Source organism: Barbus barbus (assembly GCF_936440315.1).
Source record: "Barbus barbus genome assembly, chromosome: 12".
Classification (NCBI taxonomy): domain Eukaryota; kingdom Metazoa; phylum Chordata; class Actinopteri; order Cypriniformes; family Cyprinidae; genus Barbus; species Barbus barbus.
The window spans coordinates 2,283,275-2,311,107 of record NC_136740.1 but is presented as its reverse complement, the minus strand read 5'-3'; the positions used below and the strand labels follow the sequence as shown (position 1 = coordinate 2,311,107).

The 27,833-nt window shown below is 37.8% G+C and overlaps 1 protein-coding gene across 1 annotated transcript in view; it reads left to right on the top strand.

The window, feature by feature from the left end:
* LOC306878348 (plectin-like) overlaps positions 1–27,833 on the top strand; it is a gene marked incomplete at its 5' end in the record, with an annotated part of 125,923 nt that overhangs the window by 24,547 nt on the left and 73,543 nt on the right. The gene's annotated exons all lie outside the window — the stretch shown is intronic.

Genomic DNA, 27,833 nt, shown 5'->3' with positions numbered 1-27,833 from the left:
TGCAGCATGAATAAATTACAAAATAATGGGGAAAAAATCACAACAATAAAAAGTTTCTTTGGTCAAAACGTTTACCTCGCAATAAAATAATGTTTAAACTCAATGGTGGTCACATTTAACTTTGTGTTGGTTCGCAAAACAAAACCTGTGATGTAGAGGAAAGTGCGACGTGAGAATGCAACATTTCTCAAAAATGTAATATTGATAACACTTTAGTAGGGACCAATTCTCACTATTAACTAGTTGCTCTACCCAATATCTAAACTTAACAACAACCTTATTAACTATTAATGAGCAGCAAATTAGGAGTTTATTGAGGCAGAAGTCGTAGTTAATGGTTTGTTAATAAGCCAGAACTGGACCATACAATAAAATGTGACCACCTTTTTTACATGGCAAACAAAGGCAGCATGAATGACAAAATATTGAAAAACAAAGATTTATCATTCATACAGATGCTTAAAGGAGCTAAAATGGGATATATTCCATAAAAATGGGTATTTATGTGCAGTAGAAGCTATATAATGGTTTATTTCAGACTGTAAATGTCAGAACTTGCATGCTCAGGATGAGCTGGTTTGATCGATAGCATCGCAGATGCTGGTGTTCACCTCTCCTTGGAGCGTGTGAGGATTTTCACGCTGCTTTCCTCATCCCACAGGTTTACGTGAAAAAGATTTATCATCCATTTGGTTTATTCTCGTCCTTTTAGCTCGCAGAGCACGGCCAGAATCAGGCTGCGTAAAACCACCGTGTTACAGAGGACAGTTCAGCTTTCTCTCAGCAGACATTCATTATCGAGCGTCTGTGAATCTCGACCCTCACTGTGAATGTCTTCTTGCATATGAAGTCACGTCATAGTGCTATAATTAACCATGACTGCACATTCCTCATGCTTAATAGTCATCTCTAGGCCTTTTCTCAGTGCCTATTCAACCTTAGTTGAAGTCAGAAATGTTTTTTGAGCATCAAATCAGCATATTAGAAGGATTTCTGAAGGATCATGTGACACTGAGGACTTTTGCATTATGCAAAAATGATTATACTAGAGGAAGTTGCAGTGATTGCATGAAAATCTTATGGGTCCCTTTGGATACTGAGCTGAAGATATTTATGGACCAACAGCTTCTGTGGTTTGTGAACTTTACAGTGGCGTCTATAATGTTTTCATAGGGTGTTGCTATTTCTTGGCCCTCACACACACACACACACACTGCTCGCTCACGTCTCTCGTCATTGGCACTGACTCACGCTGCCAGACATAACAGTTCTCTCCGAGCGGGAGGGAATCCCAGGGCTTTCCTGTAAGTTTGCATTCATTCTTTGACTTCCTGTTGGCTCCTCCCCTGAGCTGCTCATTTCATTGGCTGTGCCCAGCCCTGTTTTCCACAGACGTCATGCTCTCTGATGAAGCCCACAGAGGACTGCATGGGTGGATGGGTTCATGGGTTGCACCAAAAGATGTATTACGCTCAATCTAATTCTTCAGCAATGCACTGTTTTCCATCTGATGACGACTATTCTTTTGAAATCCTAAAGACTTTCCTCTTTCTATAATCCTGGGAAATGCTCATCTTGATGGCATTTGAATGGCTCGACTGGTGAATTCTGGATTTGGGTTCTGCCATCTTTGCTCATTGTTGCTCAGTTCCACATATAGGCTTTTTTGAGCAAATCACCTGAGCTTGAGCAAATACTATGTGACGCATCACTCTCGAAACACAGGAAACTGACACTGATTGGTTGATGACGCCACAAGACCATCTTCAACTTTCGTGAAACATTCTACTTATTCACAAATAAATGAATAATTAATATGTATATTTGCACAAAAAACAAATGAAAACATACACTATGTTCTGTTTTGTCAGACAAACTCTGTTTTAAGGGTTTTAACTATCAAATGTAGAAAAAGTTGGCATTACGTAATTACATAAAGCCAATTTAGTATGATTTGTTATTCATAATTAATAGTTGTTTTAGCTTTAGTTTTTCTATTATATTTTGTTATAAAAGTTATGTTTCAAGTCACTATTAGATTGATTAGTGTTCTCTTAAACAATCTAAAAGAGATCTACGTCACTATTAATGTAATATTCAGCTTAACTTAAAATCAATAATACTTTTTTAAGTTTTTAATATTGTACTTGGTTCCAAAAAACAAAAAGCTCAAGAAACTGCTCTAGATAACAGTCCCTCTGGTGGTCTTCGAGCCGAAGCCCAGAATGTAATCGAGGTAAACAAGTAGTGGTGTTGTGCAGGGTTTGTTGGACAGCCGCTGTATGTGTGGTTAGTATTCAGCGGCTTGAGCTGGCAGCAGAGTCGTGCCAGCTTCAAACTGACATCAGTCTCGTCTGGCTTCATTTCTTCTCTTGTCCAGAGTTTCCTCAGTTGTTGTTACTCTGCTGTAGACCCTATTACCCCTCTACAAGAAAGCACTTTATTCACGCATAAATACCAGGTTATGATTAACTTTAGAAATTCATACATTTATGAATTTAATGATTTAAATGACAAATTAGCAGGGTTATTACTGATAACTAAAGCTATTTAAAAACATATTTGTTAATTGAAATAAAGCTGAAATAAAATAAATATTAGACAAAAAAATGTAAACAAATTTAAATATTGCCTTGGCAGCTTAATGAAATAGGTTGAAGTACTAAAATGACTAACTGGTAATAAATAAATAAATAAATAAACTAAAACTGAAATGTCTTTGTATTTCAGTTTGTTTTTAGTTTTTTTTTTTAACCAAAAATAATTACCAGTTAGTAATTTTAGTGCAGATTTGAATTTTATTTAGTTTTGTTTTTGTTCTAACCAGCCACAAACACATCAATAAACAGCCAGATGTTTTGTTAGTTGATCAGTTTTTTTCATATTGCTCTGGGTATCTCCTAACCAGAGGCGCACAGTAACTAAGTACATTTACTTGAGTATTGTACTTAAGTACACTTTTTGAGTATCTGTACTTTACTTGAGTATTATAAACTTATGACTTTAACTTCACTACATTTGAAAGACACATTTGTCCTTTTCACTCCATTACATTTCTGTCGAGGTCCTCGAAGTAGATAGTCGTTACTATGTAGCAGCTTTGAAAGTCAGTGGGTGATTTTTTTTTTTTTTTTTATTCTCCAAAATGTGACTTTCTTTTTTTTTCCAGACAGTTTGTCAGTAATCACTCTTGTAGGGCTACATGTGTCAGACTTGTGTCCCTGTGTCCTGTGTTTTTCCTCCCTCGTTTCCTCATGCCCTTATTTGGTCTTCCTGTTTCTGTCCTCGTTTGGTGTCATCATTAGTTCATTAGTCTCTGTCTGTGTTTGATTACTCCTCACCTGTTTCAGTTCTTCCTCGTTTGATTTCCCAGTGTTCTTAAGCCTTGTGTTTCCCCGTGTCTTATGTCCGGTATTGTTCGTCTAACTCCCGTGATCCATGTTTCCCTGTGATTTTGCTCCATTGGAGAAAGGTGTTGATTGTTCTCCTCGACTCGACTAGAGCGCGTGACAACATGAAGGGATTTCACAGCTTTTTTGTGAACACTGACCAGTTGCAAATGTGATATTTATTTACAACAATTCAATAATAAAAAGTTAATAATGTGGTATATATTAGACACAATATTGTCTGATTTTGCTCCTAATAAAACATAACACAGGTGTTGGACTTGAAGCAGCACTGCATAAACCGTTCTTTGTGTGACAGCAAAGTACCACGAAAGCAACTAGACAACATTTTTGACATTTTTGTTTTGATGACAAATAATATTTTTTTTGTTAAAGCAGTGTTGCTTTTGTAAAGTTTTACAGCTACCCAGTGTTGCTGGGTTTTAAAGCAGGTTTGATTTATTTTTTTCCCTTATCACTCTGTCCACTGTTTAAATGTGGATGAATGGTTACACATACAGGTACAATACATCTCAAAAAATTTAAATATTGTGAAAAACTGCATTTTTTTGTAACTTATTTCAATATATATTTTAGATTCATTACATGTAAAGGAAGACATTTCAAAAGTTTTTTGTTTTAATTTTGATGATTAGAACTTACAGCTCATGAAAGTCAAAATCCAGTATCTCAAAATATTAGAATATTTCCTAAGATCAATAAAAAAAAAAAAGGATTTGCAAAACAAAAGTTCAAGTTCTTTAAAGTATGTTGATTTCTGCACTCAATACTTGGTCGGGGCTCGTTTAGCACAAACTCCAGCATCAGTGAGGAATGGCATGGAAGCGATCAGCCTGTGGCTCTGCTGAGGCACTATTGAGTCTTCAGCTCGTCTGGATTGTTGGATCCACTGTTACTCATCTTTCTCTTGAAAATATCCCATAGATTCCATATGGGCTTCAGGTCAGGCATGTTGGTCAATCAAGCACAGTAATATCATGGTCAGCAAAGCACTTGGAAGAGGTTTTGGCAGTGTGGGCAGGTGCTAAAGTCCTGCTGGAAAAGCAAATCAGCATCTCCATAAAACTTGTCAGCAGAAGGAAGCATAAAGTGCTCTAACATCTCCTGGTAGACGGCTGCATTGACTCTGGACTTGATAAAACACAGTGGACCAACACCAGCAGATGATATGGCAGCCCAAATCATTACTGACTTCAGAAACTTCGAACTGGACTTCAAGCAGCTTGGATTCTGCGCCTCTCCACTCTTCCTCCAGACTCCAGACCTTTTCCAAATGAAATGCAAAATTTTAATTTATCTGAAAAGAGGACTTTGTGCCACTGAGCAACAGTCCAGTTCTTTTTCTCCACAGCCCAGGTAAGACGCTTCTGACGTTGTCTCTGGTTCAGAAGTGGCTTGGTAGCCCTTTTCCTGAAGATGTCTGAGCGTGGAGACTCTTGATGCACTGACTCCAGCTTCAGTCCACTCCTTGTGAAGCTCTCACAAGTGTTTAAATCAGCTTTGCTTGACAGTATTCTCAAGCTTGCGGTCATCCCTGTTGCTGGTGCACCTTTTCCTACCCAATTTCTTCCTTCCAGTCAACTTTGCATTTAATATGCTTTGATACAGCACTCTGTAAACAGCCACAGCTTTCAGTAATGACCCTCTGTGACTTACACTCTTTGTGGAGGGTGTCAGTGTTCGTCTTCTGGATCATTGCCAAGTCAGCAGTCTTCTCCATTATTGTGGTTTCAAAGAACAAGAGATACCCAGAATTTATACTGTAGGGATGGTCGTTTAATGAAACTCAAATGTAAATATTCTAATATATTGAGATACTGGATTTTGACTTTCATGAGCTGTAAGCTCTAATAAACAAAATTAAAACAAAAAAAACTTTTGAAATGTCTTGCTTTACATGTAATGAATGTAAAATATATATGAAAGTTTCACTTTTTGAAATAAGTTACAAAATTTTTTTTGAGATGTACCTGTAGATGTACCTGTCAGAGCTGTGTGAGATAGGGTGACCATACGTGCCATTTTTCCCATATGCGGCCTGGCCAGGATTTCTATATTGCTTTGTAATAATAATAATAATAATATTAATAATTGCTTTTAGTACTTTGAATAAAGTACCTCGAGAGCATTTCGAAAACATAAGGAACCGATGGCACACACCGGTCGGTCTGCACACGCAAACAAAGCCAAATCCTAGATATTTTAGGCAATATAGAAATCCTGGCCAGGATGCGTCTGGGAAAAATGGCACGTATGGTGACCCTAGTGGGAGATCACTACCATCCTGCTTTTGTGGGGGAGGGTAGGGGTGTTAAATAATTTAGTTTTTTCTCCATAGGTTTTTAACCTTCTAAAAGCTCTTTAATCCAAAGATACTACAAGCTAGTCAGTGTATCCAGTAGGTATAATGCATTGTAAGTTGCTTCAGAGGTATTGCAAGTATTACATACAACAATAATAAAAAAGGAAATTTAATTTTGGTACTTAAGTACTTTTAAAAGCAAGTACTTCTATACTTTTACTTAAGTAAAAATCTGTCTTTCCAACTTTTACTTGTAATGGAGTAATATTTGACCAGCAGTATCTGTACATTCACTCGAGTAATGGAGTTGTGAACTTTGTCCGCCTCTGCTCCTAACTTTTTGAGTTTTAAGTTTGTGAGATGCAGTTTAATCTGTCAGTAATAAAGAGTCCGAATCCGTTCAGTTTTGTTCTGCTGTACTGGGAAAACATCGCCCTCTTCTGCTCATACAGCTCACCACCGTACACATTCACAGCAGAGATCAGAGCAAAACACAAAATACCGTGGTAAAAGCTCACTTCTGTTCACGTGCATGCGTGTGAGTTTGAAAGGAAAGTTTGGGGTCAGTAAACGTAGTGAACGTAGTTGTATTTGTCATCCTTTCCTATCAAAATGCTTGCTATGGATGTGAAAACAGAAAATCGGACCTGATCCGAATTATTTATGACGGACAAAAGTTTTGGAGGCAGTGTGTAAATGTGATTGAAACGTGAGGTCGTATTTAATTTTGAGTCCGAGAATTTCGGACTCAAAATTGATCAAAAGTGACAGTGAATACATAATGTTACAAAAATGTCTATTTCAACATTGATAATAATCAGAAATGTTTGTTGATCAGTAAATCAGTATATTATTATGATTTCTGAAGATCATGTGACACTGAAGACTGGAGTAATAATGCTGAAAATACAGCTAAAATAGAAAACTGTTATTTTAAATTGCAATAATATTTCACAATTTTACAGTTTTTTCCCGTATCATTTAAATGCAGTCTTGGTGAGTAGAAGAGACTTCCTTCAAAAATATTATGCAGAACTTGTCTTTTGTGTTGTATGTAATAAAACAAAGTCATTCAGATCTCTGATCTATTTTTATTTTCATCTTTAAATTTAGGTTTTGTCTCAAAGTTCACTTACAATACCTGAGACTCCAAACCCTTTAAATATGTTTTGTATGGAAACTCACTGCTGAATATGCCAGTCTTGAATATAATCCATTGTTAATGTGACCTGTAAATCACACTGTATACAGACACAACAAAACATTTACTGTGATCAGTAATGCTCTAGAGTCATTCTTTTTTACTGAGAACATTCCTGAGTAATGTAATGCTTGGATTATAACTACAGCAGGAGAAAGGACAACACAATAATTACAGCAGCATCACTGAATGCTTTGTGAAGAGAGCTGCTCTCGTTGTAATTGTGTGAAATATCTGCTCGATGGGAAACGAGTGAGTTTGAGCTGCTCTAGCAGGACTGGGCTCTGTCTTCACCCCGTTCTCGTTGTTTGTGGGTGTTTAACGGTGTTCACGGGATGGGACGGGATCTCTGGCCTGTTAAAGTGTCTGGCGCTGCTCCAGTGGTGCAGGCTGGGAGTGAATGAAGCAGAGGCAGGCCTGAACTATGAGGTTTCCAACAAGCCATATTTAGTTTTTCTGATTTGGGATGTATGAGTCTGCAATCTACACATCTGAACTTTGACTGAATGTAATTGCTCTGTGCAATCATTGTGTGTGTGATGGGATACACACACCGCTTTAGACCAGAGTTACATTTCAACAAAGGCCACGGATCTGGAGTGGTGGTTTATTGCTGTTTTACTGATACACCCTCTTTTCTACAAAGAGGCTCTCAGCCAGTGGTAGTGTGGGAATATCTGGTGGGAGGAGAAACGCTTTCACCTGGAGCTCTGGAAAACAACACGCGATACAACCAGAGACAGAGACGTGACTGAGGGAAACAGCGTTTAACTAGAGCAAATAGAAGAGAGAAATCAAAACACTAGAGGATGGATCTGTACTGCTCCAGTAAAGGTAGGAGACGGTTGTGTTGGGTAACAGGGTGGAGGTGTACACAGCAGGTGTAAAGCGCTGACTGGCTAGTGAAGCAGATAACACACTCACGGGTGTCATATGAGACTGGCTCTGGTTTCTAACAAGTGCATTGTCAGAATAATTAAAAACACCAAGTGTTAAATTCATATCTGTACTATATGAAGTTTATAAAAATCTATTGGTTTTGTTTAAACAATGCACTCAACTAAGATTACTGGGAATTTGGGAGAAATAACTATAACCAAACCAGCTTTTATTACAAATGAATCATTGAAATATCTGATTAGATAAGAACAGGATCTAGAAAAGCGTGAGTCCTAACAGGCAGAGCATGATGGGATACGCTGGGCTGTGATTGGATGGGTGCTGAGGCTACTTTTTTGTAATTTTTGTAATTTTCTTAATTTGTTTCAATGTCATAAATTTCAACTAATTTTGCTTGTTTTATAAATAGCTAGCTGCATTTGAACCATTTTCATACTTTTTAACCAAATAAGTTTAATTAAGCTGATTAATGCTTTTTGGAAATATGATTTTTCAAATAAAATCAATTAGATGCAAATAGTTAATAATAATGTAGTTCTGAAACCTGTTTGATTTATGGATGACTGACATAAATATGCATCTCGTTAAGCTTATTAGTTCATGAGTTAATTCAAATGTATAAATGAAGGAAACTTATGAGGATTTATGAGAGTCGTGGTGTGTAATACTTGTGGAAGATACATAATTACAAAATAATGAGTGTTTAATGAATGCTTGCTGAAATTCTTGAACCTTTAGTTTGTTGACAAAATCAAGTTTTACATACAGTGGCAGTTTCTTTAAAAAGTAGCATTTTTAAAAAACAAATTAATTAATTAGTAGTATTTTTAATTGGTGATTTGGAGCAAATTATGAAGTAAAATCATCATTATCATCACGTGCTCATCATACATGTTCCTCCTTCACTAGTGTTAACATTTAATATTTATGCATTCGGCAGACACTTTTATCCAAAGCGACTTGCATTGCACACGAGCACATTTTTTAATCAGTGCTTGCCTTCCCTGGAAAGCGAACCCATGTCCTTGGTGTCGCTCTACTGTTTGAGTGACATTTTAAATAATCGCTGGCCGATGAATGTCCGGACTGAGCAGAGCTGGATAGACAAAGCTGCAGCTCAAACATGTTTTTTACTCACTCCACTATACTCATAGTTGTATTATATCAGGCTTTATCAGTGTGAGTGCAGACGTTTGACTGCTGGTGATCTCCTGTGATCCATTTAAACAGGTGGACACATGCAGACATGAATGAAGAAGTACATGCAAACCCACACACACATACTGTGGGAAGTCACACACTCTCACACGCAACGTCTGTAATGGATGCTGTTTATAAGAAAATGACCAGAATCATTACAGCTGAACTCTGTTCTGTGCTTGTGTGGCATTTCGGAAATGAATCGTCCGTCAAAAGAGTCTACGTGAGCGTCTGCTTCTGACTGAAGCTCTCTGTTCTGCTCTGACATCTCACTCTGAGCCCAGAGCTCTCTGGCATTCACTCGCTGTCGTGTCAAGCTCTATGAGCTTATGGAAATATTCAGAGGAAAGGTCTTGTGTTTAATGCCAATGCCAGCTCACCATTCAGAGACCTCGCACACTGATAGTGAACGTGTCCCACTATGACCTTCCATATCTGTTGTCCTTTGACCAAAACACTAAAGATGTATGGCTGTCCTTAATGGGGACAGAAGGATTTTTCAGTATTTAAGGGTGTTTCTGTGCACAGATAATATACAATCAGTCAGATGTTATCTTAAAATAAGCCTCAACTACATGGCTAACAAAAAGAAGTAAATAAATGGACATTAAATATTAATTTATGATTATCTTATGTGAGAACAAAGAAACATAACTAGCACAGCTACATATGAATTTGTTTTAAATGACAGTAAATTATAGTTTATATGTATTACGTGCAGAAATAATACAAAGTACATAAGCTTTTATGCAACATTTATTGTATAGATGTACTAAATAAGCATCTGTATTGGTAAGGATATGTTTGTAATATGTACACTGTTCAACAGTTTGGGATTTTTATTAATACTTTAAATTTTATTCAGCAAAGATGCATTAAATTGATCAAAAGTGACAGTAATGATGTATCATGTGACAAAAAGATTTCTGTTTCAAATAAATGCTGTTCTTTTGAGCTTTCTGTTCATCAAAGAATCCTGAAAAATAAAGTATATCACAGTTTCCACAAAAATATTAGGCAGCACAACTGTTTTCAACGTTTCTTGAGCAGTAAGTCAGTATATTAGAATGATTTCTGAAGATCATGTGACACTGAAGACTGGAGTAATGATGCTGAAAATACAGCTTTGATCACAGAAATAAATTACAGTTTAACACATATTCACACAGAGAACTGTTATTTTAAATTGTAATAATATTTCACAATATTGCTGTTTTTCCAGTATTTTTAATCAAATAAATGCAGCCTTGGTGAGCAGAAGAGACATCATAAACATTATTGGCACATATAGGCACATATCAGACACGTTTGATGAAATGTAATAGATTTATGAGCGTCATCTGTCTGTGTGCTCAGTAACACTCAATGCTCAGCAGGTGGCAGTGTTTCATTCTGTTGTAATACATCTAAATCTCTCTGTGTCTGTGACATCCATATGAATTTACCCTGAGGTCTGTGTGCTGGCACAGGTGTCTTGTTCGGTGGATCTCACTGTTGAATCTATTGTAATTAGATGCCCTATATCCACAGGCTGTGAACTAATGTTATTTTTCTTTGTGTGTTTGTCTTTTCTAGGTGAGTTGCAGCACTTTTCCCTTCATTTTGCTGTCCTGATGAGCTGGAACCACATGCAGCAGAGCTGTAGATGTCTCTTCCACAAGTATTACACACCACGACTCTCATAAGTCCTAGAAAACAACCCTCGGCTCTGTTTTACACTCCACTGAGCTCAGAAAACACTCAAAGGTGGCAGCTTTCATAGACTATTTTCCATAACAGTGTGGATACTATACAGATGACTGTAATCCACTGTAGTTAGGGTGTAAGCGAGTGTTGACTGCTGAGGGAGGGTGTGGTAGGGCTCTTTTGTAGAGATGGACATTGTTCAACAGGTTCAAGGCCTTTAATCATAAACATCTCATCCGCTGGGTGTACTGTCAGCCTACAGTGTGTAAAGAGCGGCCAGGTACATTATTCCATTAGATTATCTGCCTTTCACTTACTAGGGTGGAGTTTATTTTCATTGTTCTCTAAAGAAATCAAACCTTCTTAAGACCCTCTGTACTGTAACCTGAGAAGGCGGCACACACACACACACACACACACACACAACCATCCATACACATAACGTCAGGTTTCTGCCATTACCAGCATGTAGCAGAGGCTATCATGTTTTAGGAGTAGTTTTATGTCTTAAGATGTGTTTGTTCACAGTTCAGGTTTGTTTCACTTTTTGTTTCAAAGATTTTCTTTTGCTTTTAATGACTGAGGCTTGATAGCATAATATATGGAAGCTTGTTTCCACCACAGGATAAAAAAAATAAAAATGAATGAAAAGGGTAATTAGGACATTTTAACTCCCAATTCAGAATTGTTTCCTTGCAGTTTTGAGGACAGAAAGTCCAAATTGCAAGGTATATACTCAAAATTTATAGAAAAATTCTGAATTTATGTCTTGATGTATTTTGATAGAGTTTTTGTACTTTATAGAGTCTATATCTTTTTCTCACAGTTGTGAGTTATATCTAGCAATATATATCTCAATAATTAACTATTTTATTACATGGCAGAGATTACTTTCCACACATAAAGTTGTTGCATTATTGTTAATGGCAAAATGCTGAACTTATTAGACTGCCACAGCACCTACTAATTATAATGAACATATTATATTATTTGTTTGTATGCACTAGTGCAGTTTGCCAAATGAATGCAGACACTTTGAGTTGCTTAAGATCCTGGGTGACAAAAACAACTGCAAATACAGTTCTATAGGAATGAAAGTTTTTTTGTGAGTGTGATAAGACATCCACACAGACAGGTGTCACTATAAGGTCCAGATGAGGTCCAGAACCAGATGAGTAAAAATAGAGTGCGTTTTCAGCGCCGTTGCTTTCGGAGGCATTTTTTCTTTATCTCATAGGGATTTAAGATTGAAATTCGAATGGCATGACAATTAGATATTAGACTGTACAGAAATGGAAATCTACTGTACACTCTAATACACACTATACTCACTATAGTCACGCAATGCTGATGTTGTTAACATTAATAATTTGAGAATAAAGTATAACCATAATAATAATTTGCAGGGTTTGATGTGATACGAGCTAACCGATCGTTAGATTTAACCACCATTGGTAGCGTGATTTATGGTAATGTTTTTTTCCTCAGTTGGTCAGAACAAACGTGGCAGACTTGTTACTTGTTCAGATGACAATATAAGGTGAAATTCTTATTTGGGTCATATATTCCAATACGTAGGCTAGTATCTGTGATTGTGAAGTACAGTAAACATCCACACCGGTGTGGTGACTGACAGCCACACATACTCCTCAGAACATTAGATTCATCCACGCTGAAGCCGTGCCGACTCACAACCCGCAAGCAACTGCAATTCTCAAACAGAGATGGCGACAAAGAGGCAAAACTTACGGACTGCAGCTTTAAACCAATGGAGAAATATAAAACTATTTATTTAAAGTTGTTGATAATAGAAACAACATATTTTTGTATCTTGCAAAATATGCATACATATGCACACACAGACACACAGTTTCGAGTAGCATACTATTGCACTGCTCTGTTTCGTTATATTGCAGAAATAGTAAGCAGTTATTCTGAATTAAGCTTGTGTGTTTGTACAGATGATGTCGCCATTTTTTTAGTGCATGAAAACTGTGCTTTTAAAAGCCAAAATGTCAGTAGGAATGAATGTCCAGTGGAAAATATGCCCTACTGTATATGAGGTGCATGAAGGCACATTCGGGCAGCTTTCTGAAGTTTCTGGCAGCGTTAGTGAGGGCTGTTTAATGCGTAACAATGGAAATGATCACAGAGCTGCTGATATGAGATATCAGCCTTTGTGCTTTTGTTTGTTTGATTGGATGAGGTCTGTTGTGTGGGAATCAAAGGCTTTGGCGTGCCGCACCACACCCGTCCCGCCGCACAGATCCGGACATTCAGCTGGGTGTTCACTGGGGTGTGAAAAGGAATCCTTTCCCTGCAGGAGGAGACCAAAACAAAACTGACATTCATGACCGTAATGCAGTGTGCTTTATGAGTTTGTGAGTTACAGAGAGATCATAAAGTACTCCACGCTCTTTGACTTGGGCAAGGTTTTGGATTGATTCACTGGAGGAATTTCACCTAGACTGGACTTGTCTAGAGAAGATTTGCCTCGGCTGTGAGATAGATGGCAATCTCACAGGAACTGACATACAAGAGCTGCCACTATCAGTCGCTTTCTTATCTATTATATGATATGTTTTTCAGTGCCTCATCGGGATGATTGACACATGATCTGGTCTGATAACTGAAAACAGCTGTTGATCACCTGATGCAGCTCAGATATCAGAGTGTGTTTACTTTCATCTGTGTTGCACGATCAAATGCATAGCACAATTCCTGTTTTATGCAATAAAATGAACAGGTTTATCAGGGGAAATAATAATAATAATAATAATATAATGATGACTATTAATATATAAATATTCATTTAATATTTATATTTTAAATAAAAATAATACATAAATAGTTTATTATGTAATATTCAAAATAAAGTAGTGAGTAGTGAACAACATGCTTTTTAAATATTTTTGTTCCCCACACAGTTATTGTTAGTGGTATTGTAATTAGATTCAATTAAACTACTATTCAAAAGTTTGGGGTCAGTAATATTTTAAAAAGTTTTTTTTTTTTTTTTTTTTTAAGTCTTTTGTTCTCACCATTCACCATAGCAGTTTTCTATATGAATCTGTGATGCGCAGCTGTATTTTCAGCATCATTACTCTTACATCTTCAGAAATCATTCTAATATGCTGATTTTCTGCTTAACAAACATTTCTGATTGTTATCAATGTTGAAAACTGTTGTGCTGCACAATATTTTTATGGAAACCGTGATACATTTTGAAATGAATAGAAAGTTCAAAAGAACAGCATTTATTTGAAATATAAATGTCTTTCCTATCGCTTTTGATCAATTTAATGTATCCTTGATGAATGAAGTTTTGACTATGAAAAATTTACTGTGTTTATGCTTAGTAAGCTTAGTAAGTATATTAAATTTGCAAAATTGCAATAAGAAAAAAACAAACATGACTTTTTCGCAGTTTTCGCAATTCACAACTGGCTGACCAGTTAAACCTGTCAAACACTAGTTTAGCTAGTCTGAGACTTGTTTAGACCGGTTTAGCAGCTGGTCCAGAGTCATAAAGGGATGTGCTGTCTTTCATTTCTACAGTAATAGTGAACAGGCCTAGTGAAGTGAAGTGAAGTGGCATACTGTCAAGTATGGTGACCCATACTCGGAATTCGTGCTCTGTATTTAACGTGCACAGACACAGCAGAGAACACACACACAGCAGAGAACACACACACACAGTGAACACACACACAGCGAACACACACACAGCAGAGAACACACACACAGCAGAGAACACACACACACAGTGAACACACACAGCAGTGAACACACACAGCAGTGAACACACACACAGTGAACACACACACAGCAGAGAACACACACACACAGTGAACACACACAGCAGTGAACACACACACAGTGAACACACACAGCAGTGAACACACACACGGAGCAGTGGGCAGCATTTATGCTGCGGCGCCCGGGGAGCAGTTGGGGGTTCGGTGTCTTGCTCAAGGGCACCTCAGTCGTGGTATTGAGGGTGGAGAGAGCGCTGGACATTCACTCCCCCCACCTACAATCCCTGCCGGCCCGAGACTCGAACCCGCAACCTTTGGATTACGAGTCCAACTCTCTAACCATTAGGCCACGACTTCTCCTGGTGAAACAGGGCCGTACTGCGGTTCAGAAATGCTAGTATTATTAACAGACAGCAGAGAGATCAGGGTGAAGACGCTGATAATGTCTGACAGTAAAATTATATGTTAATCATATTCCCACACGAGTCTTTCTCAGATGAATAAAACATAGTTTTCTTCTGGAAAGAACTGCACTGGTTCTCTAGTGCAACTGAACTTTTAATGAGCAGAGGATGTTTCGTAAATCACTTTAACGCATGCTGGCGGATGTACAGTATGTTACCGACAGATATGCATACTAATGTTTTATTGAGTGTTTATGTATGTGCCCTTATTTAAGTTGGTAAATAATATGTTGTCGGTTTATGACGTTCAGTTGGGATGCAAATGCACAGGAGTCTCTGTCCGTGTGAGTTTTGCTTTCCAGCGCAGACGGTGTGTTTACCAGCCGACGGCCCGTCTGTGACTCATGTTGGCATGGCGACTGCAGGCCCGGCTGACCACACCCTGATGTGCTGTAAAACCGTCCTGCTGACTCACGGCTCAAACACGCTCGCTTTCTGCTGCACGCTGCCTTCACAAAGCATGTTTTTATATTACCTACCTACACTGATAAAAATGATTTTGTAGTGAAGTAAATACTACAGGAAAACAAATGTAATTTCTACATTAATTTAGTTCAGGCAAGAATTTAAAAAAGGAGTAAATTCTATATTAGTACTCAAGTTAAGCTTTGAACTTGGTATATTTTAGTTGGAATTGTTTATGTTTACAAGGATTCTTTAAGTAAATATCAAAGCTATGATCCTGTTGTTCCCATCATGCACTGGGGCATGAATCATTAATAATTGAGTTTTATGGACACTTTTGTTGTTAGGTTTAGTAACTTGCTCTTTTGTGACATCTGGAGTTCATTTTCTACTCAAAACGACCCCTTCTCAAACACTATCCACTGATTGTTACCGTCATTGTGTAGTGTGTACCAAGTATTGAGGTCACTGTGTTTATTTGGGTAATAACTCTATTGATTAGACATATTATCTTAAAAAGGATTGCAAGCTTGCTTACTTACATGTTTGTAACTGAACCACATGCTTTAATAGCATGATTGTTTGTTCAGTGCTATATTGTTTGAGTAAAGTTTACAAACCGTGACTGTGTGAAATTTACTTGAGTATTGCAGAGTTAACATAAACTAAATTAAGTAGAAATTACTCATCAAACTCTAACTGGCCATGTTAAATTTACTTATTTCCTTTGCTAATTTTACATAACTTAGTTAAGTAAATTTTATTTAATATGTGCAAAAACATGCAAAGGAAAAATTAAGTAAATTTTACTTGTTGATTTTTCAGTGTAAGTGTTCCTTTTTATAGACTTCGTTGCAACATAGGCTCATTGGAAATACGTGCCTCTAAATAGATTTCTGCAGAACTGAAAAAACTTACCTATGCATATAAATCGCTGCAGAACATAGTTTGTGCATAGAAACTGTAGTTTAACTGTTTATTTGTATGGTAACTGCGTATGAGACCTCAATACATTCTATAATAATAGATTTAGTATGCAAGTACAGATTTAATGACTACAGACCTGTGGCTCTAACGTCTGTGGCCATGAAATCATTTGAAAGACTGGTTTTGGACCCTTACTGGACCCCCTGCAGTTTGCCTACAGAGCAAACAGGTCTGTGGATGATGCTTTCAATATGGGACTGCACTTCATCCTGCAGCATCTGGACAGACCAGGGACTTATGTGAGGATCCTGTTTGTGGACTTCAGCTCCGCTTTTAACAGCATCATCACGGAAACCCTTCAGAATAAACTAATCCAGCTCTCCGTCCCCACCTCCGTCTGTCAGTGGATCAACAGCTTCCTGACAGACAGACAGCATCTAGTAAAGCTTGGTAAATCCACATCCAGCACCCACACCATCAGCACTGGAGCTCCTCAGGGCTGTGTACTCTCCCCACTGCTCTTCTCCCTCTACACCAACGACTGCACATCTAAAGACCCCTCTGTCAAGCTCCTGAAGTTTGCAGACGACACCACACTGATCGGCCTCATTCAGGACAGTGACTGCTTACAGACAGGAGGTTAAGGAGCTGGCTGTCTGGTGCAGTCTTAACAACCTGGAGCTCAACACGCTCAAAACTGTGGAGATGATCGTGGACTTCAGGAGGAACCCCCCTGATCTCCCCCCACTCACCATCATGAACAGCACTGTGACTGCAGTGGAGTCATTCAGATTCCTGGGCAGCACCATCTCTCAGGACCTGAAGTGGGACATTCACATTGACTCTATTGTCAGAAAGGCCCAGCAGAGGTTGTACTTTCTTCGCCAGCTGAGGAAGTTCAACCTGCCACAGGACTTACTGAAACAGTTCTACTCCGCCATCATCGAATCCATCCTCTGCACCTCAATAACTGTCTGGTTCAGCTCAGCTACCAAATCTGACCTCAGAAGACTACGGAGGGTAGTCTGGACTGCTGAGCGAATCATTGGTACAACCCTCCCCACTCTCCAAGAACTGTACTTATCCAGAGTGAGCAAAAAGGCTGGCAAAATCACTCTGGACCCCTCACATCCAGCACACTCCCTCTTTGAACTGTTACCGTCTGGTCGACGCTACAGAGCTCTGAGCACCAGAACGACCAGACACAGGAACAGTTTCTTCCCTCAGGCAATCCATGTCATGAACACTTGACAATAAAACGTGGAACACACAACTCTATTATTTATTCACCACACTTTCTTACTTTTTCATTTGTCTAATTTTTTCATTTCAAATTTGCACATATCAGACCTGTACACACATAATTGTCTATATTATATACCTATTTGGATATTATTCTTTTATTATCTGTGTCCTGTCCTGTTGCTGTCTTTCTGTTGCACTGTGCAGCTTCTGTCACTATAACAAATTCCTCGTATGTGTAAACATACTTGGCCAATAAAGCTCATTCTGATTCAGATTTGACTAAAACCATGGTAAAATGGTAACACTTTATTTTAGGGTCTCTTAACTAGTTGCTTATTAGCATGCATATTACTAGAATATTAGCCAATTATTAGGACTAATTAAGCACATATTAATTCCTTATTCTACATCCTTAATCCTACCTAATACCTAAACTTAACAACTACCTTATAACTATTAATAAGCAGTTAATAAAGAATTTATTGAGTGAAAAGTCGTAGTTAATAGTGAATAGGTTTTCCCTATTCTAAAGTGTTACCAGTAAAATTTCCTACAAACCATGTTTTTCAGAAGACTTGCAAAAGCATGATTTTTTTATTTCACAATGAATGTCACTGAAAATTAGTAACATGTGTAGACCGGAATCTGAAGCATTTCAGATCATGGTGAAAGACTCGCAGATGTGTTTTTACTAGATGAACCTCGTGTTATTGCAATAGAATAATTTATTTAGCAGTTTAAAATGTAATGTTTTCTGTGGTTAGCTCATCTCATCTGTACACGGTCAACTGACAGTATATGTGACCCTGGACCACAAACCCAGTCATAAGGGTCCATTTTTCGAAATTGAGATTTATACGTCATCTGAAAGCTGAATAAATAAGCTTTCCATTGATGTATTATTGTTTTAGAATAGGACAATATTTGGCTGAGATACAACTATTTGAAAATCTGGAATCTGAGGGTGTCAGGGTTCTGTCACTTCGGTCTAGTTTATTCATGGTTTGGTGACGGAGCCCTGACACTCCCTTCTTGTCTTGTTTTCTGGTGAGCGCGCAGCTTCGAGTGTGCTCGGGCCGCGCACTCTTTCGTCTGCGTGCTCTGTTTCATGTTGGGGCGTGGTGTTCGGATCCCGGCACTCCTGCCTTGTTCAGGCTCAGTTCTGGTTTCGTGTCGGGGTTCGGACACTCATGCTCCAGGTTTGTTCTCGCTGTGGGAGCGTGCACTCCTCTGTGTGTGTGTGTGTTTTGTTCGGCACGCGGTTCGGTTACGGCTGCGTGCTTTTTCTTGTTTTGTTTTGCTCTGTGTTGCACGCAGCTTGTGTTTTTTCACGGGCTGCGTGCTTTCATGTTTTTTTTTGTTTGTGAACACGCGGCTTATGAGTCTCCTCATTAGCTGCGTGTTCATGTCCTGTTTTGCACATGGTTAGTTCTATGTGCCATATGCTCTCATGTCAATTGTCTTGACCCCACCCACCTTGTTTCCTGATTATTGGTTAATTTGCCCCACCTGTGTTTACTCGTTACCCTCCTCATTTGCTCCCTTTATAATCTCCTTGTGTTTGCAGTCCTGTGCCGGTTCGTCGTCGGTGTTTCCCTGTGTAAAGTCCTGTGCTGCCTTGCCTTGTCCTACCTTGTCCTGCCTTGCCAGTCTGTTTTCCCCTACGGGGTAGTTTTTGTTGTTTATTTAATTTTTGTATTAATAAAGCTCTATTTCCTCCTGCAAGTGAGTCCTCGCTCTCATCCCTTCACCCACACCTGACAGAGGGTGCAAAAAAATCTAAATATTGAGAAAATCTCCTTTAAAAATGAAGTTCTTAGAAATGTATATTACTAATCAAAAATTAAGTTTTGATATATTTACAGTAGAAAATTTACAACATTTCGTCATGGAACATAATCTTTACTTAATATCCTAATAATTTTTGGCATTAAAGAAAAATCAATAATTTTGACCCATGCAATGTATTGTTGGCTATTGCTACAAATATACCCCAGCGACTTAAGCTGCTTTTGTGCTCCAGGGTCACATTTGTTTATTCTGTAAACATTCTCTGCAGTGATAACTTTATGATGTAGTACAAAACAACAATTCTATTTTCAGGTCACAATATAATTTTGTCTTCCCGTGATTATGAAAACAATAAAATCAAAATAAAACTATTTTTCAACATTCATTTATGCAGTGATGATCCAAATTTTTCTTTATATGGAAAAAAAAGTAGTATCCACTACTACTTTTTTTCTATGTTTCCATCATTACCAGATTTCTATATTCAAATTTTATATATATATATTTTTTATAATTAGATTTAAAGTTCAAGAAAAGTAGTTGAAAAGGCAGTTTTTTAAAGTTCATTAAATGCATGATGTTTCCAAAGTCAGTGAGTAATGGTGTTAAATAATCATGCTTTCAATATAGAACATATTATTGTTTTTATTATTATTATTATTATTATTATTATTTTTTCATATTTAGTAGCCCTAATTTCTAGGTCAGTTCTGAAAAACATCTAAAAATAAATGCAAATAATAACTTGCATGCCAAATAATCACAAATAGTTGGGATGGTACAATTCATTTAGCATTATAAACACCTTAAGAACTGCAATGTGAATAAAGAAGCCCAAAGACAATGCTTCTCAAGATTCAGTCTAACAGGAACATCTACCATAATCTTCTTATTGAAGACAAAGCCAGCCACTTAAACTGACACAAAAGCTCGAGGCAGTAGTAAATCAGGCGTCTGGGTGTGGAGTTGCTATGGGAAGGACACTCATGCTGTAAAGCCTTCTCTCTAATAATGCCTATCAACAGTCCAAAGCGCTCTTCCCCACCCTGTTATCCCAAACACTGCAGAAGCTGGTCTAGCCAGTAACTGGTTATTAGTTTTATCCTCCAAAATGCCTGGTTTTAGTTAATGGTGGCAATAAATTCCTCCTCTTAAAGAAAGTTTTATTTGGTTGTGCTGCCAAATTAGGCTCTGAAACCCCAAACCAAGAGCCTGCGCTCTCTTTCACAACACATCAATAAACCTCGTCCCATTGATTGCAGGCTAAATTAGTTGGTGTGGCAGAACAGGCCAGTGTTTGTGTGGAAGTAAGTGTTGCTGGAGCGGAGCAGATGTATGGGGCTCTGGGAGAATAGAGGGGGCAGGACGGGACAGATTTATGGACTCCATGACTTTGTGTGTTTGTGAGCAGAACATGAAAAGAAGCTCTTGTTTCTCCACTGCATTCCCCTGTCTTTCTCCACGACGTGCCCCCCTCCGGTCCTGTGTGTTACGGGGGAATGGGTTTCAGATGGGGTGGTGTTGTCCACATGGGGAAGATGTGGTGGTGCGGTTAGACCCATTCAAACATGCATCAGATGAGTCTGGACGTGGGCGATATTCTGGGAGATCGATTCTGGCGCAGCAGCAAGAAAGGTAGGTGATGACTGTAATGTAGAGTACGGATGGACATTAACATCATCACAATCAAGGCAAATAGGAGTGATTTCTGTCCTAATAGGCTGACATACACAATTCCTCTCATAAGCTTAGCAAAGTTTCAACGTTTGTGTAAAAATTGCAAGTTCAATTTGCTTTTCTGCACTTCAGGTGAGCATGTGATTGCGTAAGTATATTAATAGTGTTTACAAAACACTGAAGGAAGCTGACTCCTTTCCAGAGACTGGGTGTTTGGCTCTTACGACTCTCGAGCCAGCGTGAAACCACCTAGCAACCACACAGAAATGTGTATAGCAACGCTGTGGAAACTACCCAAAACACCCTTGCACCTAGGGCTGGGAAATAGGCCTAGAAAATGGTATCATATCGTATGTATATTTTTCATACAATATTTGTTTACCATTAATGGAGAAGGAAATGCTTTTCACGTTTGTAAACAAACAAGTTACATTCATTCTCAAGTTCTAACAATTAAACTTCCCAGAGTATGCTACAATTCATTTTGGGCCCCATGAAATCCATTTTATTTTCCCTAAATTCTGTGTTTTCTATTAAATTTTTTTCTCCATTCTGTGTTTTATGATGTTTTATGATTGAACACAAATTTATCATCAAACATTGTGTCTAAAACTTGAACAATTTAATCATTTTTAAATGTAATTTAATGAAAACATAATTATATTTGCATTTATTGTCCAATAATATGCTGCACAACACAACTATATAAATAATAAAAAAGATATACATGTTGATAATCAGTTGTATGATAATCTTTAAATATAAAAATATTATTGTTAATTTGAGAAGTACATTTTAAAAATAGTAATATTGTCACGTTTGAGTCCTTGTTTGTCCATATTTGGTTTAGTTCCTGTTCTAATTATTAGTTTGCATGGTTTTTGATTAATTACTCTGCACCTGTTTCAGTTCTTCCTGATTGCGTTCCCTGTTTATAAGTGCTGTGTTCTCCCCTGGTTCTTTGTCCGCTGTTATATGTCTATGTCTTCCCGTGTTCCTGAGTTGAATTACTTGTCATTAAAAGACGGTTATTTCTGGCTTACTCCTCGTATACTCGCTCCTTGCTTCTACGAATCGTGACAAATATACTTCTGTCATAATTTCTTCACATTAAACCAAACTTTTATTTTGGCACTTTGCCATGAAGATCTTTGAGTTTCAGTGTGTATTTGACAGTGAAATAGTCAGGCTGCTATATAGCTGAATCAAATTGTCTTCATAATTGATGAATTGTGCTATCAATTTTGAAATGAACTTCTTTTTAGAGCTGAATTTGAATTTGTCCCCTATTTGAAATTTGCATCATTGATTCAGTTATTGTCCTGTTTATTACTGTGAAGCTGCTTTGAAACGGTCTGTATTGTATGAAGCACTATAGAAACTATGAGATTTGCACAGGCAGACGTTAAGTCTGAATTCCCATGCTGGTTTATTCTAGTTTATGATGGAGCTGCTCAACCAACATGATCTCACGATGCTGGTTGAACTAACCTTCTTTGGTCTTTATTTTAATGGTCATGTGCTAATAATGATGACCATTAAATCTACAGTTCAAGTTGATCTTGAGCTGTCTATCTGGTCTTTTTCTAATGGATCTGGATCTTTTCCTCTGACACACTGATCTGAGTCTCCTACTGCGCTCCCACAGGGGCAGCTGGGAAATCAGGCCTGTTTCAAATTCCCAACAACCTCAATCAGGAGTTTTTCCTCTGTAGCTGTTTACTGCTCACAAAGCATTCTTGGGTTTTACTTCCACGCTATCATGTTCCAACTCCAAACCTGGGTTTCATTAGTAGAAATGTAACAGAAGATTGGATTAAATAGTTGAAAACGTGGACTATAATAACAGTGAATGAATAGTTTTTGATATCAGTATTGTTTTTGTGAGCTGAAGGTCCTGTGCTCTGGGCGTTCGCTGAGGCTGTGGGTGTTGGCCAGACGGTTGGCGGTGCTCAGCGAGGGATAATCGGAGACTTTGTGTTTCTTTCCACTTAGGAAATGGACAAGCTGGAGTGATCCATGACTCATGGAGAACACAGGCTGTGGAGAACACAAGGGAGACTTGTCAATTTTGCCATGTTACATAATTTTACTACCTTTCCATAGACACGTGTAGCCCGTGAGAGAAGGAGCTTGCGCTGCTTCAGACGTCAGAGCTGTGTGCCTCACTTAAACGTGAAGAGATTTGAAAGAAATACCCACAAACAGTAGTGCTGAGAGTTTCATGAGTCATTCCTAAAATAATGTGGCTCTGTGTGAGAACGTGAGGAAAATATTTTGGAGAGGATGACTGTTAAGAATAAATCAAACCTGTATGGTTCAGGTACAAAAAGCTACTTTTAGACCTTTTACATGCTTTAGGTCTCCAAACTAGTTGTTGTAGCCACCAAAATCAAATTAAAGAGAGTTTGTGGCTTAGTTTTGGCTAGTTTTGATAGATTCACTCAACTACCTATGAATGTATTTGTCATTAACATCAAAATTTCTCCTGCAACCCTACAAAATATAAGCGGTTTGGAGAATAAATGGATGGATGGAATGGATGGTTAAAACACTTTTTGGGAGGAAAGCTAATGTGCATCTGAAAAAGTCTATTCTAAAATTTGCCAGCATTTCACAAATATTTATGAGCTTCAATTTGGAAACAATTCTTTGGCTTTTGGCTTGGACCAGGTCTGGCAGGAAAACTCATCATTAACATTAACTGGTTCTTACTCCTGCTCATAGTCCAGTAAGATCATGTCCTCTGGATCATAGAGCGCACAAAGAGTTTTTTGGCTTATTTTTTGAATGCCAATATACAAATATTTGTGTTTCAGAAAAAATAAAATGTCAGAAATGTTCAGAGATTTTATTTGTCTTTTACATGCTGGTAAAATTAAGTTCTCTTTGTTCTAACTTTATGTTTTTATCCACCTTCTACTATGTCTGTAAGTTTGTTGCTAATGCCTAGTATAGAGGAACCTTGTCCATCATGGTTGAATTTTTCTGCATCACCCCATGATTGCTTGAGGTTCTAATCATAAACCTTGCTCGCTCACATTGAGATGCTTCAAGCAGATGAGCATGGTCTCTTTAGTGAGGCAAGAATCACTATCACTGTCACTGTATGCCTCGTTTAGTGCTAAATGACTCTGAGATTAGTTGTTTTGAGTGTTGCAAGTGGGAGGATAAGTACAACAGGAAATTAAAACAGCATGATAAGAAATGTTAGTTGGAGTTGGTTCAACATAAACACACTTGGGGCAATTTTTTCCAAAAGTTGCCAATGATGTTTACTTCCTTAAGATCATATGATAAGATGCAGAACTAGATGAGAAAGTTCTGGCAATTATTGAAATTAGGATCATATTTGAGCTCTCCAGGTGTATCAGAACTCCTTGATTCCATCCATATAAGGTTCCTGATCGGCTGGGAACAGAGTGAGATTGGGTTTCCTCTGGTTGTGAACAGGTGCTGGAGGTGAGAGGTGATACTGTGGCCTTCTGACGGATCGTGGTGTCATATGGGACAGCTAAAGCACCTTTACAGCACTTAGAGCCTGAACTTTATAAGTCTGAATGTTAAAAAGGACTGCTTCTTAATGCTTATATTCTTTAAATTGAGTAAAGGATTTAATTTATTTTTACTTTTTTAGAGACTAAATGGGGAAAAAAAAATATCAGTTGACTTTTCAGTGTAAGCAAATATAGGCTATGAAAGCTATATTGTGTAGTGTGTACTTTAGAGGGGCTGTTAATAGTAGGGGTGTGTTCTGTGTGCTCAGATTGATTTGCATTCCACATCATTATTGCAAATCATATTCAGCCCTGTTCATCCAACAGATCTGAAGAGTATTCAGTTTAGATTCTTCAGAAGATGAGCTGAATATAAATCAAACACAAGCTCCACCACACTTTGTTCTCATTTTCATATGATGCTGACAATGTGACAAATTCTCACGTGGCACTCATGTGTTTCATGCATCTGCCAGTCATATCGGAGTTTTTGAGTCACAATTTAAATCTTTTTTAGGACTGAAAGTGGCTTGGAAAAAGTCATGCGAAAGCTAAAATGAAATCTAATATGAGTATGTTAAAAAAGGAAGAATTTCTTTAATTAAGCTGGCTTGTCTATCTGTTGCCAGGGACACATGCAAATCTGATCCCTGGGGCATGTCGACCTTTGTCAGCGGGCTGAAGGAGGAAGGCACGTGTTTCTGAGCACTAGTGAACACTTTACAGTGGGAAGACAGCCAGATCATGTCTATTATGGGCAAACTGGGCACACATACAAAGAGCTGAAACAAACCAAATGGAGATTCAGATTCTTCACTAAATTCTGTTAGGTGACCTCCAGCCTCTTTATCACTTATCTTTTGTTTAATGTTAAATAAAGAGGTTTTCTGCACTGAAATCCATTACAATGTGACTGTAAGTCTCTCTAATGACGCACATAGGAATAATTGAGGAACAAATAACTATCAGTGAATCACCACTTCTTATTCATTATGAAGAAATTTCACTTCTGGAGGATCTTCTTTTTTTTTTTTTTTTATAAGTAGAGGTTATGTTTATTGTGATTATGTGTAGTTGCTTACTCTGACTGATTACCTGAAGATGGATCTGAAACAGTCTTCAGCTAGTGAAACCTTTCAAACAAACGCTGGGACTATTTGTGTGCACCTGGAAACAAGTCTTGAAATGTATACTGTTATAAAATAGAGTACATCTTTTGTTTTACAGCCTCTGTTGTTTATAAAACCATTGAAATCGTCCTGGCTGAGCCCGGTTAGAACCTGACAGGCTCAAAATTGACTCTTTTAGTAGTTTTTGACAAACATCCGAGAGAGAAAGAGAAGAGAGAGAGAGAGAGAGGGAGAGAGAGTGAGGGAGAGGAGAGAGAGAGTGAGGGAGAGAGAAGAGAGAGAGAAGAGAGAGAGAGAGAGAGAGAGAGAGAGAGAGAAGAGAGAGAGAGAGAGAGAAGAGAGAGAGGGTGAGAGAAGAGAGAGAGAGAGAGAGAAGAGAGAGAGAGAGAAGAGAGAGAGGGTGAGAGAAGAGAGAGAGAAGAGAGAGAAGAGAGAGAGAGAGAGAGAGATCCCTTATTGCTCTTTCTAGGTCAAGAAAATGTTATTAAAATGAACATTCTAGACAAACAGCTAATCATATTTTAAATTATACAAGTTCAAAAGTTTGGGGTCAGTAAGATTTTTCAGTGTTTCAAAGAAGTCTCTTTTGATCACCAAGGCTGCACTCATTTGAGCAAAAATACAATAAAACAGTAATATTGCAAAATATTATTACAATTTTTTTTCTATGTGAATATATTTTCAATTGTAATTGAATGATCATTTAATTTACAATCATTACTCATGCCACATGATTTTTTAGAAATCATTCTAATATGCTGATTTGCTGCTCAAGGAATATGATTATTATGTTGAAAACAGTTGTGCTGCTTCATCTTTTTGTGGAAACCTTTTTTTTTTAGGATTCTTTTATAAATCGAAAGTCCAAAAGAACATTTATTTGAAATAGGAATCTTTTGAAACATTATTTCTTTACTGTCACTTTTGATCAATTTAATGTTGAATAAATGTAATATTTTCTTTAAAAAATATATTACTTACCCCAAACCTCTGAATGGTCGTAAAATTATAATAATCATCACAATAATTAGGAATACTTATAATGAAAACACAAATTAAATTCTACAAAAAACGTAGTAGCTTAATATCCAATGTCTTTAATGAATGCAAACAAATAATATATTTTTTTTCTGGTCCTGTACGCACTGCCAACATTCATCTGTGCTGATTATGACACATAGGTTGTTCCTGGTTGTGATGTCCCACACAGCTGCCCACAAGTTATTTTCATGCCGTTGGAACGACGTGAAAGAGAGGATATTTGAGTTTCCCGGAACAGGACACACTGTCTGTTTCCATGGTGAATAAAACAAAAACATTTGTCCGTTTGAGGTATGAAGTGCTGCGTATGGCATATCCTTACCACTCATTCCTACCAGATACACGCTCAGAAAATTGGTAATTGCTGTAGTCTTTAAGAAGTATCTGTTCAGTTTTTCCAGAAGGCATTAGAGACAATCGGTGCAACTCTACCCCTCTCACTTTCTGCTTCATCTATCTGCATCTGTCTGTGTCTATCCCTGCCTTACTCTCGCTCTCGAATCACACACCGCGTTCTTGGTTCCTTCCAAAGGTTAGCAGTAAAGCGCATGGCTTTATTTAGTAGACTCTCTCATAGGAAACTCAAATTCAGCAGCTATATTGAGATTGAGATATATAGAGCTCTAGATGAATTCTTCAACCGTTCTTTCAGACGGTTGCGTCATGTCACTGTCCTGCCAGCAGTGCTTGTGAAAACGTGCTTAGTGTAATGCTGTGTGTGTGAGCAGCCTTTAAACATCTTTAAACACCATAATCAAAGATGTATGGAAATATACAAATGTGTCATTATGCAAAACATTAACCAGCTGCTCATTAGTTTAAAATAAGCTAAACCGTACCATATGTTTTGTGTTTGCACTTATAATAACATTAACAATGACATACTTTTTTCCCCATTGGAGTCGCTGCTGTCTCATGCTTTCTTCCTGTGCAGTATGTGATTCATCAGTTAAGTCAGTTATGCGTATTCAAATGTTCTATGTCAACCTTTTTTATTTCGTATCCAAAGGACTTGCTGTAAGGAATGTTTTGAGGAGTGCAAGTGTTTGTAGGGCAAAAGGAGTGTCCCGTCACATGATATGAAGTGTGTAAACCTTGCTTGCCTGAGGTGGGTGTTAATAACCGTAAATGTCACCTATTGGATGGCATACATGAAAGGTGTCTCCTTTTCTCTAACCTAGCTTCTCATTGACCAATCT